This window comes from Nannobrachium achirus, assembly GCF_963921795.1.
Source record: "Nannobrachium achirus genome assembly, chromosome: 24".
NCBI classification, from domain to species: domain Eukaryota; kingdom Metazoa; phylum Chordata; class Actinopteri; order Myctophiformes; family Myctophidae; genus Nannobrachium; species Nannobrachium achirus.
In genome coordinates this window covers 8,873,806-8,888,455 of record NC_137831.1, presented here as the reverse complement: position 1 = coordinate 8,888,455, position 14,650 = coordinate 8,873,806, and positions in this window count along the sequence as shown.

Genomic DNA, 14,650 nt, shown 5'->3' with positions numbered 1-14,650 from the left:
TATTATCAAGAGCCGATGTATTCTGACTTTTTTTTAAGTTTTTTCCTCACCATTTCCTGAAAAGTAACCATTTTGGACATACTGTATGTACAGTACAAGATTTCCAGCCGACACCGATGATGATGACATTGAATAAATACGCTTACTGTCATCGAACTATTCATTTAGCGAATGTCTGTCCATCTGACCATCTGCATGTTGACATCACTGATACTACACAGTTTCACTGCCATGGTAACCGTCTGTCTGCATCACACTCTGACGTCATAGTACTGACATCAAAGACTGGCTTGGACACGGAACACCATGTATGGGCATGAAGATCTGCCCAGTGGGCGCTCCAACATGGAACACCATATATGGGCATAAAGATCTGCCCAACGGGCACTCCAACATTACTTCTGAGACTCCTACTGTACATTCAATCCCTCCGATACTGTGCACACCCCCCCGGGCACATGACTAGTTATATATATTTATTATATTATATATATTATCCTTATCAGGATATATAAACATGTTATTGTTTTACTATGGCTGTGTTGAGGTCGGGAACCAAATCCAAATAATCCCATGTACTGTCCTTCTATCTAGAATCTTGAAGCTTGGTGGATTTAAATAGAGATAAGCACTGATTCTAAATAGTGCATACAATCTTTTTACTGACACTGCATTCTGAGATTGTCGACAGGGAAACCTCCCTATTTGCTCTGTTTGATAAAGTAAAAATAAAAGTGAAAGTAGAAGTTATTTTTGTCGAAATCATCAGGTCATAAAAGCACATGCCAACTTAAACGTACTGTATGGTGAAAACAAAGGTATATGTTTTCAGTAGGACCTCAAATGGTGTGGATTATTTGAGTTGCACAATACTGTAATACTGTAATATATGGGTAATAATTGAAGAAACACAGTCTCTGTGTCTTAATTAAATGGAAGTGCTCTCAGGCATATTCTGTCGCCACAACCAAATATTTCACTCCCCACATGTGAAGATGGGTAGCCTGTTCTGCCATGAGAGTGTTAATTAATGAAAGGCAATCCTTCTGCAGTTTGGTGCATAATATACCCACACCCCAATACACACGCACGCACGCACGCACGCACGCACGCACGCACGCACGCACGCACACACAGACAGAGAGGAAATGGAAAAGAACCTGTGTTACAGTTAAATGTGACACAGTTTCCGTATTGTGGGCAAGGCAAAAGATCTTAAAATCTTTCAATTAAAGTTATACTATGTAACTTTTTTTATAAAACATATCTTAAAATTGTCCTAATTATTAAATCGCTAAAGTTTTAGAACCCCCACTGTGTTAATTTCAGCTCCCAAAGCCTTTTCTTTATGTGTTCTACTGAGCCCTGGTGGCCGTGACCGGGGCTGTTTTTCCCGGCAAAATTACGTCATATGCATCATTCTGTACACGTGTCTCCCTACCGGCCAATCAAAGCCCAGATCATGAGCTCTTCAGGAAGTACACTGCAGTGTTTACACTGGGCTAGGAGTCTAGCATGTAACTCCCCAACCGAGGCTCGTAGAGGGACACGAAAGACCTCTATGGATAGGTCTCGGCGAGGCGAGGCGGACGCGGTGGTCTGAATGCCCGGCGAAAAACGGCCGAAAAAAGCAGACGCGACCGCGGTTTGCTCTACTGCTACTGACCACTAGTTGAGCAACTTACACAGTATAGCTTTAAAGTTTTTTTTTTACTTCCTATTATAGAAATAGATTAAAGAAAACAGCTTGTGAGCTTGTAGTTCGCTTAATTTTGTACAACTTTTGCACTACACTGTATGACTAAGTATGAAATAGGGCATTAATTTATGAAAAAACAAACATGAAAAAATCAAATATGGAGATACTAAGTTTTGGTGTGTATCGACGATACCGTACATGCATGCACGCACGTGCACACACAAGCATCTGTGCATGTAAGTAGACAACAACATTAGCAGCCTTGGGCTGTTGCTTTCTCCTTTCACAGAGAGAGAGAGAGAGAGAGAGAGAGAGAGAGAGAGAGAGAGAGAGAGAGAGGGGGAGCTGAAATCATTTGTTTAATTTGGAGTGGCTCCCAACTCAGCAGGTGAGCGGAAGGAAGGGGGATAGAGCCTGTGTGTGTGTTTGTGCGCTTGCACATGTGGTGCTTGTGTATATTGTGCGCCTGAGTTTGTATGTCTACATACACTATAAATAGCCCCTTTTCGACTGCAGCTTTAGCACCACACCACACCACACCGCACCACATAAAAATATCTACTTTTTCCATTACACAAAAGTACCCCTATCGGTAAGAAACAAATTGACACACAATGCCTCGCACCTGTGTGCTTGTAGATCTGCTATTTTCACTAGTCTTGTGCGACAGTCCTGTATGATGAAGCAGGGCTTTACTTCACGAAAAAAGCGTACAGATTTGAAACTTGGAGATACAAGGTTTCTGCCCGACAGTGTCGATGTGGATTTTCATCACAGGCACACAGCTAGTGTGTGTGTGTGTGTGTGTGTGTGTGTGTGTGTGTGTGTGTGTGTGTGTGTGTGTGTGTGTGTGTGTGTGTGTGTGTGTGTGTGTGTGTGTGTGTGTGTGTGTGTGTGTGTGTGTGTGTGTGTGTGTGTGTGTGTGCGCGTGCGTGCGCGCGCGCGCGCGCGCGTGCGTGCGTGTCTCACTTCACTAGCCCCAGCTGTAGTCCCTCAGTGCGGGGGGGGGGGGGGGGTGTATGATGACATGAAACCCCCCACCCCACCTTCATACTCTGTCCCGACCTGCCACCCACCCTGATGCCTCAGACACAAAACCAACTCCTAATTATCTCTGAATAGCAATTTTTATTGAACCCTAATTTGTGGTAATGAATTGTGATGGGTGGTGGTGAGGCCCAGAGAAAGACAGTGAGACGCCTCTCTGGTTAGTAGTCAGGAGTCAGGACACTCATTGTCATCTGTAGTTCATAATTAGCATTGTTTCCCCCCGAGCTTGACCTCTGGGGGACCATAAATATGTACTGTGTAGATCAGGGGTCTTCAACGTTTTCAGGCCAAGGACCCCTTAGTTGAGAAAGAGAGATGAAGCAGGGACCCTCACAACCTGATCATTGATTCCATATAGTTTCATTGTTTGAAAGAACAAATAATCATCAGTGTATTTTGGATTCATGTCAGTTTGTGTTTTCAGATATTTAACCACTTGATCTGTCAATACTTCCACCCTCTACACCAAACCTCCGAGGCGTTGTGAGCTTGTAGATCGGCTATTTTCGGCAAAAGTTCTCAGAATCTGGTTAAGAATCTTTCTAAAAAAGAGATTTATTTATTTTCTTTCTATAACACAAAGACAAAGATTTGGAGGACCCCCTGTAGTAGATATATTTGTACATGTTTGGACAATTATTATCGTTATCTTTATCTTTATTTAATCTTAGCTATATCTTCATCATTATTGTTGTTGTTATGTTGACGTTAGCACAGTATTGCGGACTATTGTGGGCCTTTCCACATTTGCACTTGGCTCCTTGTACCTGTGTACGTGAGTAGTGTCAAATGAACCTCTTGAATCGTGAACAGGAAGGAAGTGTAAAAACAAAGTTGAACCGAGAATCCTGTGCATAACAACAGAGCACGACAACAAGCGGTGACGCGTTGCATTTGTGGGACAGGGGCGATGTTTGGGTCACTTGATAAACTGTAGAGCAGTTGAAGGACACTCTAGGCTAGGTCAGTGGTTCTCAGAATGGTTAATTTAGCATCAAAAGCACTTTAACCACATATATATCGGCTATATTCAAGACATTTTGACACATCTAAAACTTTTTGAAACATTTTAACAACACAAGAATTGCACTGTATGGGATATACAATATTTTCAGATAGGGGGTCCGTGGCTAATACATATTCATTTGGTGACCTTGACATGAAAAGGTTTGAGAACCACTGGGCTATAGGGGACGATTCAGCACTGCCATCGGGTGGAACATTCAAGATCCAGGACCATACCATGCCGATCAATGTCACCGGGCATGAGAGCTCTTATTGGACAGGCCTGTGGCATATAGCAGGGGTTTTCAAAGTGGGTGACGGGGCACCCTGGGGTGCCATGACAGCAGTCCAGGGGCGCCGCGAGATAATTTGATAATATTATTTGGAATTTATTTGGACACTTAAAAAAAAGTATTTTGCATCATTTTAAACTTGAAGTACAAAGTCAGTTCTAACCAAAATGGCTATTATCTCAATGTTTTCCTCGCAACATAATCGCTCAAATACGGCATGAATATAATGTGCTAGGAGTGAAAATTATGAATATAATGTATACTCTCTCGCTATCTCTCTCTCTCTCTCTCTCTCTCTCTCTCTCTCTCTCTCTCTCTCTCTCTCTCTCTCTCTCTGTCTTTGTAACTAAGAACATAGCTGGACATAGTAATCCAAAAGAAAGCTACAGTAGTACACTGGGACCTTGTATATGTGTTTGTTTACTGTATATCGTTGTTGTCGGGTGGAAACCTTGTATGTCCAAAACCATTTGTTTTGTAAAAAATAGCAGATATACAAGCACAAAACTGTGCTTGTAGATCTGCTATTTTCACTAGTTGTGTGCAACAGTCTTGATGAAGCAGGGCTTTACGTTACGAAAACATTTACAGATTTGAAAGAAACCGACAGTGACCATATACTGTATGCCTGTATAAACAGTAATGTGTACTGTATATTCATGTATTAGTGGCATGTGCTCTCTCTCTCTCTCTCTCTCTCTCTCTCTCTCTCTCTCTCTCTCTCTCTCTCTCTCTATGGCAGCATTTGAATAACCGTCTGTAGCTTAGGCACATCACAGCAGGATTATTTGTTTTTAAACATTACGACTGTGGACTAAACTGTGCAAATAGACTAACACGTTTAATTAAAATTTCCCCACATCTTAGTCTGTATGGTCGTCACTGTTTTTAGAGCGGACAAACCTTGTGCAGTCAAAAAAAAAAGAAAACGGTCGCAAGTTGTTCTTATAGTGCGATCAAAGCTGATTTCCCATAGCTGGTCACACAAACAGCATTTGCTCTGGGCTCACGCCGCATGTGGACTTACATTACAATGTATAGATTTAGAGATTGAGGAAAGTGAAATCGAGGGGATTGTCTTGGGGCTCCTCTCTTTCTCTCTCTGTCTAGCTCTCTCTCTCTCCAAATACCACCACCACAAACCCCTTACCCCATCCTCCTCTTACAGACCTCCATCAGTCACACAGCTGTCCAATACCCAGGGGCGTCACAAGGAGGGGAAAAGTGGGACTGAGTTACTAGGGCCCAAGGTGGAGGGGCCTTCATTATTTTATACTTTAGCTTTTGAAAAATAGCAGATATACAAGCTCACAGCGCGGCACAGAGTGTCGCGCTGCAAGCTTGTAGATCTGCTATTTTTGAAAAGTCGTGAAAATGTGCGCAAATCTTTGAATACAGTAGGCCTATATGTATTTTTTAAGCAAACATTTGTAACTCAAATTCTGCTTCTGGGGGGGTCCCTGGAACTAAATATTTTCAGATAGGGGTCCGTGGCCAAATACATCATATTGGGGGTCCTTCACATGAAAATGTTTGAGCACCACGGATATAGAAACATAAGGTTTTTCAAAAAAACCTTGAAATATTCAGACTCCGCACACATTTTCACGATTTTTCAAAAATAGCAGATCCACAAGCTCGCAGCGCGGCACTCGGTGCCGCGCTGTGAGCTTGTATATCTGCTATTTTTCGATAGTTAAAGCACCCAGGGCCCAGAATTTGGTGCGACGCCCCTGCGTCCAACACCAGATGGAAGACATTGTAGAGACACACAGAGGAACCCGGCGCAGCACTAAGCTAAAATACCTGATTACAATTCACCAATACAATTCAAATATCACGGGCAGGCTTAACCCTGCAAGGCCTAGGATTATTGACTGCTTTAACTATTGAAAAATAGCAGATCTACAAGCTCACAGCGCGGCACCGAGTGCCGCGCTGCGAGCTTGTAGATCTGCTATTTTTGAAAAATCATGATTTTTCTTTGCAAGTCTTTGAATATATCTATTTAAAAGCGAACATTTGTAACTCAAATATTTGCTTCTGGGTGGTCCCTGGAACAACATATTTTGAGATGGGGTCCGTGGCCAAATACCTGTAATTTTGAGGGTCCTTGACGTGAAAAGGTTTGAGAACAACATGATTTAGGGGAAGGATTTAGAAGTCGGGTCATAGATCGGATCAAAGATATTCAAAGACTTGCACACATTTTCACGATTTTTCAAAAATAGCAGATCTACAAGCTCGCAGCGCGGCACTCGCGCTGTGAGCTTGTATATCTGCTATTTTTCTAAAGTTAAAGCATAAAATAATGGTTAAAGTGGTTAAAATCTAAAGCGACTCGGGCACGCTCCAGGTATTTGAGAGTTAAGGGTAATACCTTGGTAACAATATCATTTATTTTTTCCCTGTTCCTCTTTATCCCATGCCTTGCTGGGAGAGGAGCCTGCAAAGCCCTCTGCCTAACAGTGGCGTCAGTTCAGCAAAAGCTAGGGTATGGCAAAGATGGGAGTTCTCATGGAAATTAGGCATTACATTTTGGATAACACGGTTCTATTGTGAAAATAGCAGATCTACATGCTCACAACGCCTCGCGCTGCGAGGCGTTGTGAGCATGTAGATCGGCTATTTTCACAATATCTGAAAAAAAAAAAAAAAAATATGTCAGTTTTTTTACACGGGTTTCTACGGTTTCTTGGGCTGGATATGGCAGCCTGGAATGGTTGTTCAAGTGCAGCTAAAACGTAGCATGTTAGTAAACGTGCCACAATTAACAATAATGCATGAACTGACGGAACCTGGGAATGTACCATTTTGTCAAGATGGGGAGAATACAAGTGTGGAGAATATAATTATAATACCTTGTTAAAGTGACCATTTTGTTACATTTTGCATTTGTAGTTATTTTACTGTAATTTAACAACATAATAACCAGCGCAGATAGACGGATGGATTTATATTTAAAAGTAACTTTTATTTTCCCCCCTGGACCCAGGGTATGGCAGCTGCATACCCCTGCCATACCCAATTGACGCCCCTGCTGCCAAACAGATAAAGGCAACGATAACCTCCTCCTCTTTTCCCTTCTCCTATTATTTGTTCTCAAGCCTCTCTGGTCCCTCGCGGCTGCAGGGGGCTTACTTACTCATTTATCTCGTTTGTCGTGTGATATCGTTGCACAGATGTGCAACGAGTTGCACTTTCCGTTATGGGGGGGGGAGAAGAAATGATGCGTTTTGAAAAACAAAAGAATGGCTAATGTGGTATTGAAGGGGAAGAGTGGGTGGGGAGAAATATTTACAGAACGTAAATTACACACTGACATTTCTGAGGCTGTATATGGCAATAATGAATGGATATTTTATGCCATAGTTTTCATATTCATGCTGAATATTTTTCAATTTTCAAGTCATACATATACATTTGTGTTCCTTGTAAATGCATGAAGTACACAAATGCATGTTGCTTCATATTAGCAGTGACATATATTAAATGAGTCCTTTAGGGCAGTTATAGTTTAACATGTAAAAATGACTCTGAAATCACAAAACAGTGTGTGTGTGTGTGTGTGTTTGTGTGTGTGTGTGTGTGTGTGTGTGTGTGTGTGTGTGTGTGTGTGTGTGTGTGTGTGTGTGTGTGTGTGTGTGTGTGTGTGTGTGTGTGTGTGTGTGTGTGTGTAATGACATTAAAATGTAGTCTACTGTATTGTTCTTTCAAATGGATCAAATTATTATATTAAATAATAATAAGATAATATATAATACTTAATAAATAATATAATATCATTATATTTCTTATTATGTATAAGGTCTATAAACATTTACATGTTTTAAGATACTTTTTTTTGGAACATTCCACTAAAAACATCATTTTAATAGTCAAGGCTGTACAGCATATACATATATATATAAAATAAAATAAATAAAATACTGCTGACCTTAACAGTAGGTTAAAAAAAGTGGTTCCAAAACCTTTTAGCTCAAGACCCAACAGACACCTCGCACCGCGCTGTGAGCTTGTAGATCGGCTATTTTCACTACTTCTTAAACATTTGTATTCTAATTTTCAGGATTTCTTAAATTTTTCTTTTATTTCCTCATGAAATCATTGAATTATTATTATTATTTTTTTCAGAATGTTTTTGGAATATTTTGAAATAAATAATATTTAAAAACAAAATATAAGAAATGTCTCTCACACTGTGAGCTTGTATATCTGCTGGTTAAAGCATTCAATAATTCTAGGCCTAAATGGCCTCTGCCTGACCTGATAAAAAAAGTTGATAAATTAAAATGAATAAATGGATATATAATATTAACTGCTTAGTATCAAGGTTTTACCGGACAGTGCCCTGAAAAAAATAATAAGGTGGTTTACATTACACAAGTTTGACGAAAAAAGAAAAAAACTAATCATAACAATTTTGTTATTCGGCTCTAATTTACATTACATTTGTCAGACACCAAACTACTCTTAATTTACAATGAAGAGATCCTAAAACCAATCCTGTAGTAACCTTTATTTTGACTTTCTGGAATCCTTTTAACTCAGTCAACCTTAAAGAAATACCCAAGAAGTAACAACAACATAACCGAGTGTGATCGTCGACTCTGGACTCTGACTTCTACTTTTAAAGTTTGGCCATAAAATGAGTAGAAATAGGCGAGCAAGGTCTCACTTCAAGCTACTCTAGAATCCCCCCCCCCCCCCCCCCCCCCCCCATACACACACACACACACACACATGCTCACCGTACACACAGAAACCCGCTTTGCACGCGATGGCCGTGGCCGCATAACCTTGGGAGCCGAGCACTGTAACGCACTGTACTGTATGTTGTTCCTGTGTTGGACAGACAGAGGCGTCACAAGGGGGGGAAAAGTGGGACTGAGTCACTAGGGCCCAAGGTGGAGGGGGCCTTAATTATTTTATGCTTTAACTATTGAAAAATAGCAGATATACAAGCTCACAGCGCGGCACCGAGTGCCGCGCTGCCAGCTTGTAAATCTGCTATTTTTGAAAAGTCGTGAAAATGTGTGCAAATCTTTGAATATATGTATTTTTTAAGCGAACATTTGTAACGCTTCTGGGAAGGAGGGGGTCCCTGGAACTATATATTTTGAGATGGGGGTCCGTGGGCCAAATACATATCATTTTTTGGGGGGTCCTTCACATGAAAACTGGTTTGAGCACCACTGACATGGAAACATTAGGTTTAAAAAAAAAAAGAAAAAAAAAACCTTGGAAGGATTTGAAATATTCAAAGACTAGCACAAATTTTCAAGATTTTTTCAAAAATAGCAGATCGGTGCCGCGCTGCGAGCTTGTATATCTGCTATTTTTCAATAGTTAAAGCACAAAATGCGAGTGAATCCTTGTACCCTGGGCCCAGAATTTGGTGAGACACCCCTGTAGACAGTCAGAGGGTGATTTTTCTCGTATGGCCAGAGAGAGTGTTTGGTCTTTGGTGTGGGCAGCAGAGGTACCCGTACCGTACCGTACCGTATGTATGCATAGCTGCCCACACCTCTGCCACCGCTGCCCACGCAGGCCGCCCAACACCAGACCCATCAGTGGCACAGCAGTCTACCCACATCCACGGCCATGCAGCTTCATTAGTCATTCAGCTCCTTTATTTTTGTTTGGTCTCCCCTCTGGCTCCTAATTAATGCTTAATCGAAACTGCTGAACTGAGCTTGTAGAAAATTCATGAATATTAAAATAAGCCTTAGCAGTTTTTCTTTTTTGTTCCTCTCATTTTCTCCTCGATTTTTTTTGTGTCCCTTTCTCTCTTTTTCCCACATTAATGGTTGTAGTTAGGCACCATTTGTTTTTAGTAGGCTATAGCTGGGATTTTAGGGCGTTATCTTCTATTTCTTCCCAGCTCTCACTATTGTAAGAGTGAGATTTTTTACAGATTTTAACCCATTTAGGCCTAGAATTATTGAATGCTTTAACCAGTGAAAAATAGCAGATATACAAGCTCACAGCGCGGCACCGAGTGCCGCGCTTGTAGATCTGCTATTTTTGAAAAAGTCGTGAAAATGTGTGCAAATCTTTGAATATATGTATTTTTAAAGCGAACGTTTGTAACTCAAATTTTGCTTCTGGGGGGTCTCTGGAACGAAATATTTTGAGATGGGGGTCCGTGGCCAAATACATATCATTTTGGGGGTCTTTCACATGAAAAGGTTTGAGAACCACTGACATAGTAGTCTCGACTCAAGAACAGACTAACTGAGCTCCAGTTGAGTGAAAAGGACCTTTTCTTTGACGATGGCTGGCCAGATTGCTGACATAGAAACATAGGGTTTTTCAAAAAACCTTAGAAGGATTCAAAAGACACTTATAGAATCGGGTCAAAATTCAAATTTTCACAATTTTTCAAAAATAGCAGATCTACGAGCTCGCAGCGCGGCACTCGGTGCCGCGCTGTGAGCTTGTATATCTGCTATTTTTCAATAGTTAAAGCATTCAATAATGATACACAATGATGTGTACCCGTTCTAAATGCGTTAAGAGGGGGTTTTCCCCTTCCCCACTGAGAACCCTTGAATGAGGTTTTGAAGAATTATTCTTTGATAGAGACCTGTAAGCCAAGCAGACGGGAAGAATCCATGAGTATCAAACAATTCAGAATTGCTTTTGACATAAATAGATAGAGTGTAGCTGTAACAAAGTCTGAGCCCTTTTCGATAACCTCTTGATATTGTCTCCTTCGTTCACAATGCAATACGAGAAGTTGTTTTTCAAATTTCATCCAAAACATTGGTTCTTTATTGTCTGATTTGTTGATTTAACATTTAAACCCTATTTATATTATGATGACCTAGTCCCTCAGGGCTTAGTAGGTCCGTTACTATTACTACTAAATATCTACAAGCTCACAATGCAGCTTGAGGATCTGCTATTTTTGCTGAATATTTGCCCATGAAGGCCGGGCACTCTTGGGTTCAAATGATGGAGAGAGTATTTTTTGCAGGTCTTTCAGTCCGAGTGTATCACAGGGTGCATTCGGAAATGCGCACCGGCCGCCTGGTGTGGTTAGGGTTAGGTTTAGGCATAGTTTTACTGAGGTTAGGGTTAGGGTTAGGTTTAGGCATAGTTTTACTGAGGTTATGGTTAGGGTTAGGGTTAGGGTTAGGTTTAGGCACTCACTACACTGAGCACACACCCGGTGCGCATTTCCGAACGCACCCTTTGATACACTCGGACTGAAACACCAGCAGAAAACACTCTCCCTCAAATGATGTGTGTTTGTTGGGGGTTGGAAAACTATTATTATTATTATTATTATTATTATTAGGACCCTATTACAACATTAAAGTCCTCTTTTGGAGAATTCCATTCTCCCGCCTCAAATCCTCATTTAAACATTTACTTTAATGATTAAACAAAAGTGCCTTTTGGGTTGAAATGGCATCCAATAAAACCTTAATTTTCCAAAAGATGTACAATTTTCCATTCACGAAGTGGTAATTTAGTGAACCTGTTGAAATGGTTTCTTCAGCTAAACTTATAGAAAGTCACTCACGACACTCACCCATGGCTTTCTGGTGTTTTTCATTGTTTTAGTCTGGAGCCAAAGTCATAAACTTTGGAGCCCTCTTTGCATGCTGATTTAATCCAATTTAGGCCTAGAATTATTGAATGCTTTAACCAGTGAAAAATAGCAGATATACAAGCACCGAGTGCCGCGCTGCGAGCTTGTAGATCTGCTATTTTTGAAAAAGTCGTGAAAATGTGTGCAAATCTTTGAATATATGTATTTTCAAAGCGAACGTTTGTAACTCAAATTTTGCTTCTGGGTGGTCCCTAGAACTAGATATTTTGAGATGGGGGGTCCGTGGCCAAATAAATATCATTTTGGGGGTCCTTCATGTGAAAAGGTTTGAGCACCACTGACATAATAGTCTCAAGAACAGAGCTCCATTGAAAAGGACCATTTCTTTGACGATGGCTGGCCAGATTGCTGACATAGAAATGCAGGTTTTTCAAAAAACCTTAGACGGATTCAAAAGACACTTATAGAATCCGGTCAAAATTCAAATTTTCACGATTTCTCAAAAATAGCAGATCTACAAGCTCACAGTGCTGTGAGCTTGTATATCTGCTATTTTTCATTAGTTAAAGCATAAAATAATAATACACTATATAATGTGTACTCGTTCTAAATGGGTTAATCCAATTTTTTTACGCACACAATTTGCACTTGTTCATCATGACTATTCATACAACCCACAAGAAGTTCACTTACCTCCTCAAGGACTGCTTCACTGTTTTTCCTGCGACTCTTTAATGGAAACATGATTATTAATATTTCCTTGAAGGGGGAAGAAGCCCTGTCAAGTCTTTTTGAGGAGAACACGTTAGCAAGCGGAAAATCATTTAAAAATATACGCTAACTGGCACTGTTTATCATATTTTATCCAAACAATGCAAATGTGAAATGTATTTATTCAAACGTTTCCCCCACTTTTGTTTTGTTTCCCTGATTATTCAAACACTTGTACAAGATGTACACTTGTGCGGTGTACTTGACGTCAAGAGGCCCCAATAACAAAACAATTTACCGAAACAAACATTAGAGCAGGGGTCTTCAACGTTTTCAGGCCGGGGACCCCCAAACTGATGAGGAGATGGAGCAGGGACCCCCTACCACCTCGTAGAGTGGGGGGGTCGGGGCTACGACATATTTTTTATTTTAAACATGTACAGCGAGCAGGGTGGGCCGTACCACTACCATTTCTAAACATACTACTTATTAACTGAGAACCAATGTCAATAATATCAACAATCTGTCAATTGCATAGTAATCATGTATTCAAGCTATTAAAAATAGATAGAATCATGATTTATTTTTTAACATAAATGTGAAAAACAACATTTTTTGAAATCTTCTTCTTTTTTTTCTTTTTTTTTTACCAATAATTTCGCGGACCCCCTGCAGTACCTCCGCGGACCCCCTAGGGGTCGCGGACCCCCTGTTGAAGACCCATGCATTAGAGTATATGTCTATATTACGGTCCCTGACTAAATCGATAGTGGCATGGTAGGACATCCCAGCTGAAATCCTAGGGACAATCCCTCTAAAGTTGCCCAAATGCGATTTGACTTCTGACAAGGCGATGCGATTTATAAAACAGAACATGCCTATCAGAGGATGCCGCATTTGCATAATGAGGATGCTTCCATTTCCACCAGCGATGTTTGTGAGCAGGGGCGTCACAAGGGGGGACGGGGGGGGGGGGAGTGGGACTGAGTTACTATAGGGCCCAAGGAGGAGGAGGGGCCTTAATGATTTTATACTTTAGCTATTGAAAAATAGCAGATGTACAAGCTCACAGCGCGGCACCGAGTGCCGCGCTGCCAGCTTGTAGATCTACTATTTTCGTGAAAATGTGTGCATATCTTTGAATATGTGTACTTTTTAAGCGAACATTTGTAACTCCGATTTTGCTTCTGGGGGGGGGGGGAACTAAATATTTTGAGATGGGGATCCGTGGCCAAATACATATCATTTTGGAGGTCCTTCACGTGAAAATATTTGAGCACCACTGACATAGAAACATAGGTTTTTCAAAAAAAAACTTAGAAGGATTTGAAATATTCAGACTCCAAATTTTCACGATTTTAGCTTTGCATATCTGCTATTTTTCAACAGTTAAAGTACCCAGGCCAGGGCCCAGAATTTGGTGCGACACCCCTGTTTTAACAGCCCCTAACTAAAAGCCATGGTGGGCAGAAGTGAAGAAAAAAAAATGAAACACCATCAACAACAACAACACTGATACAAATAACCTAGACGAGAGGTAGTAGAGAGAGAGAGCGAGTGACGCGCGGGGCAGCCATCTGATCCATCAGTGTGCGCTCAGCGAACAAAACATTTAGTTTGGCAAAAAAAAACAACAACGGCGCGCTCAGACCGACCGTGGTGGTGTTGTCGTGATGCTAGGCGACCAGGCAGGGACGTGCTGGCCATTGGGAAAAGCGGGACAACTCCCGAACGGCCGGTTCATTCCCGGCCGGTCCATTAGGAAAAAAATACAAATAAAATGTCGGCCTTCGTTCCATTTTGGGGGCTGGGCGGCCAACAAAGTAAATCGACACTGTCGGACAGAAACCTCGTATCTCCAAGTTGCGAGGCGTTGTGTGCTTGTAGATCGGCTGTTTTCACTACTTTAAATCATTTTTAAAATGGTTTTGGACATACAAGGTTTCCACCCGACAATGACGAAATAGAACTCATGTAATTGGCCCACTGGCTTGTCACTTGTCATGATCTGAAATGGCAAATCTTTGAGTAGCAGCAGCGCTATAGAGAGAGATCTCTCTCTGTAACGCGCAATGAGGGCCTCTACAACTCTTTTTCCCGGGCTGAATCAGGGGCCCAGCATGTCCCTGTAGGCGACCGTGGCAGAAGAGGGACACCGACCGGGGGTCTTGTGCCCTGAGCAAGATACTCGACTTTTTGTGAACGCGTAAGTGGAGAAGTTGGACCGCAGGAAAAGCTACTCCAGAGGTCACATGAAGTGATGGGCTGACAACAACAGCAAAAAAAAATATGACGCTAATGCCATGTAGCTCTTTTGCTCTAATTGTT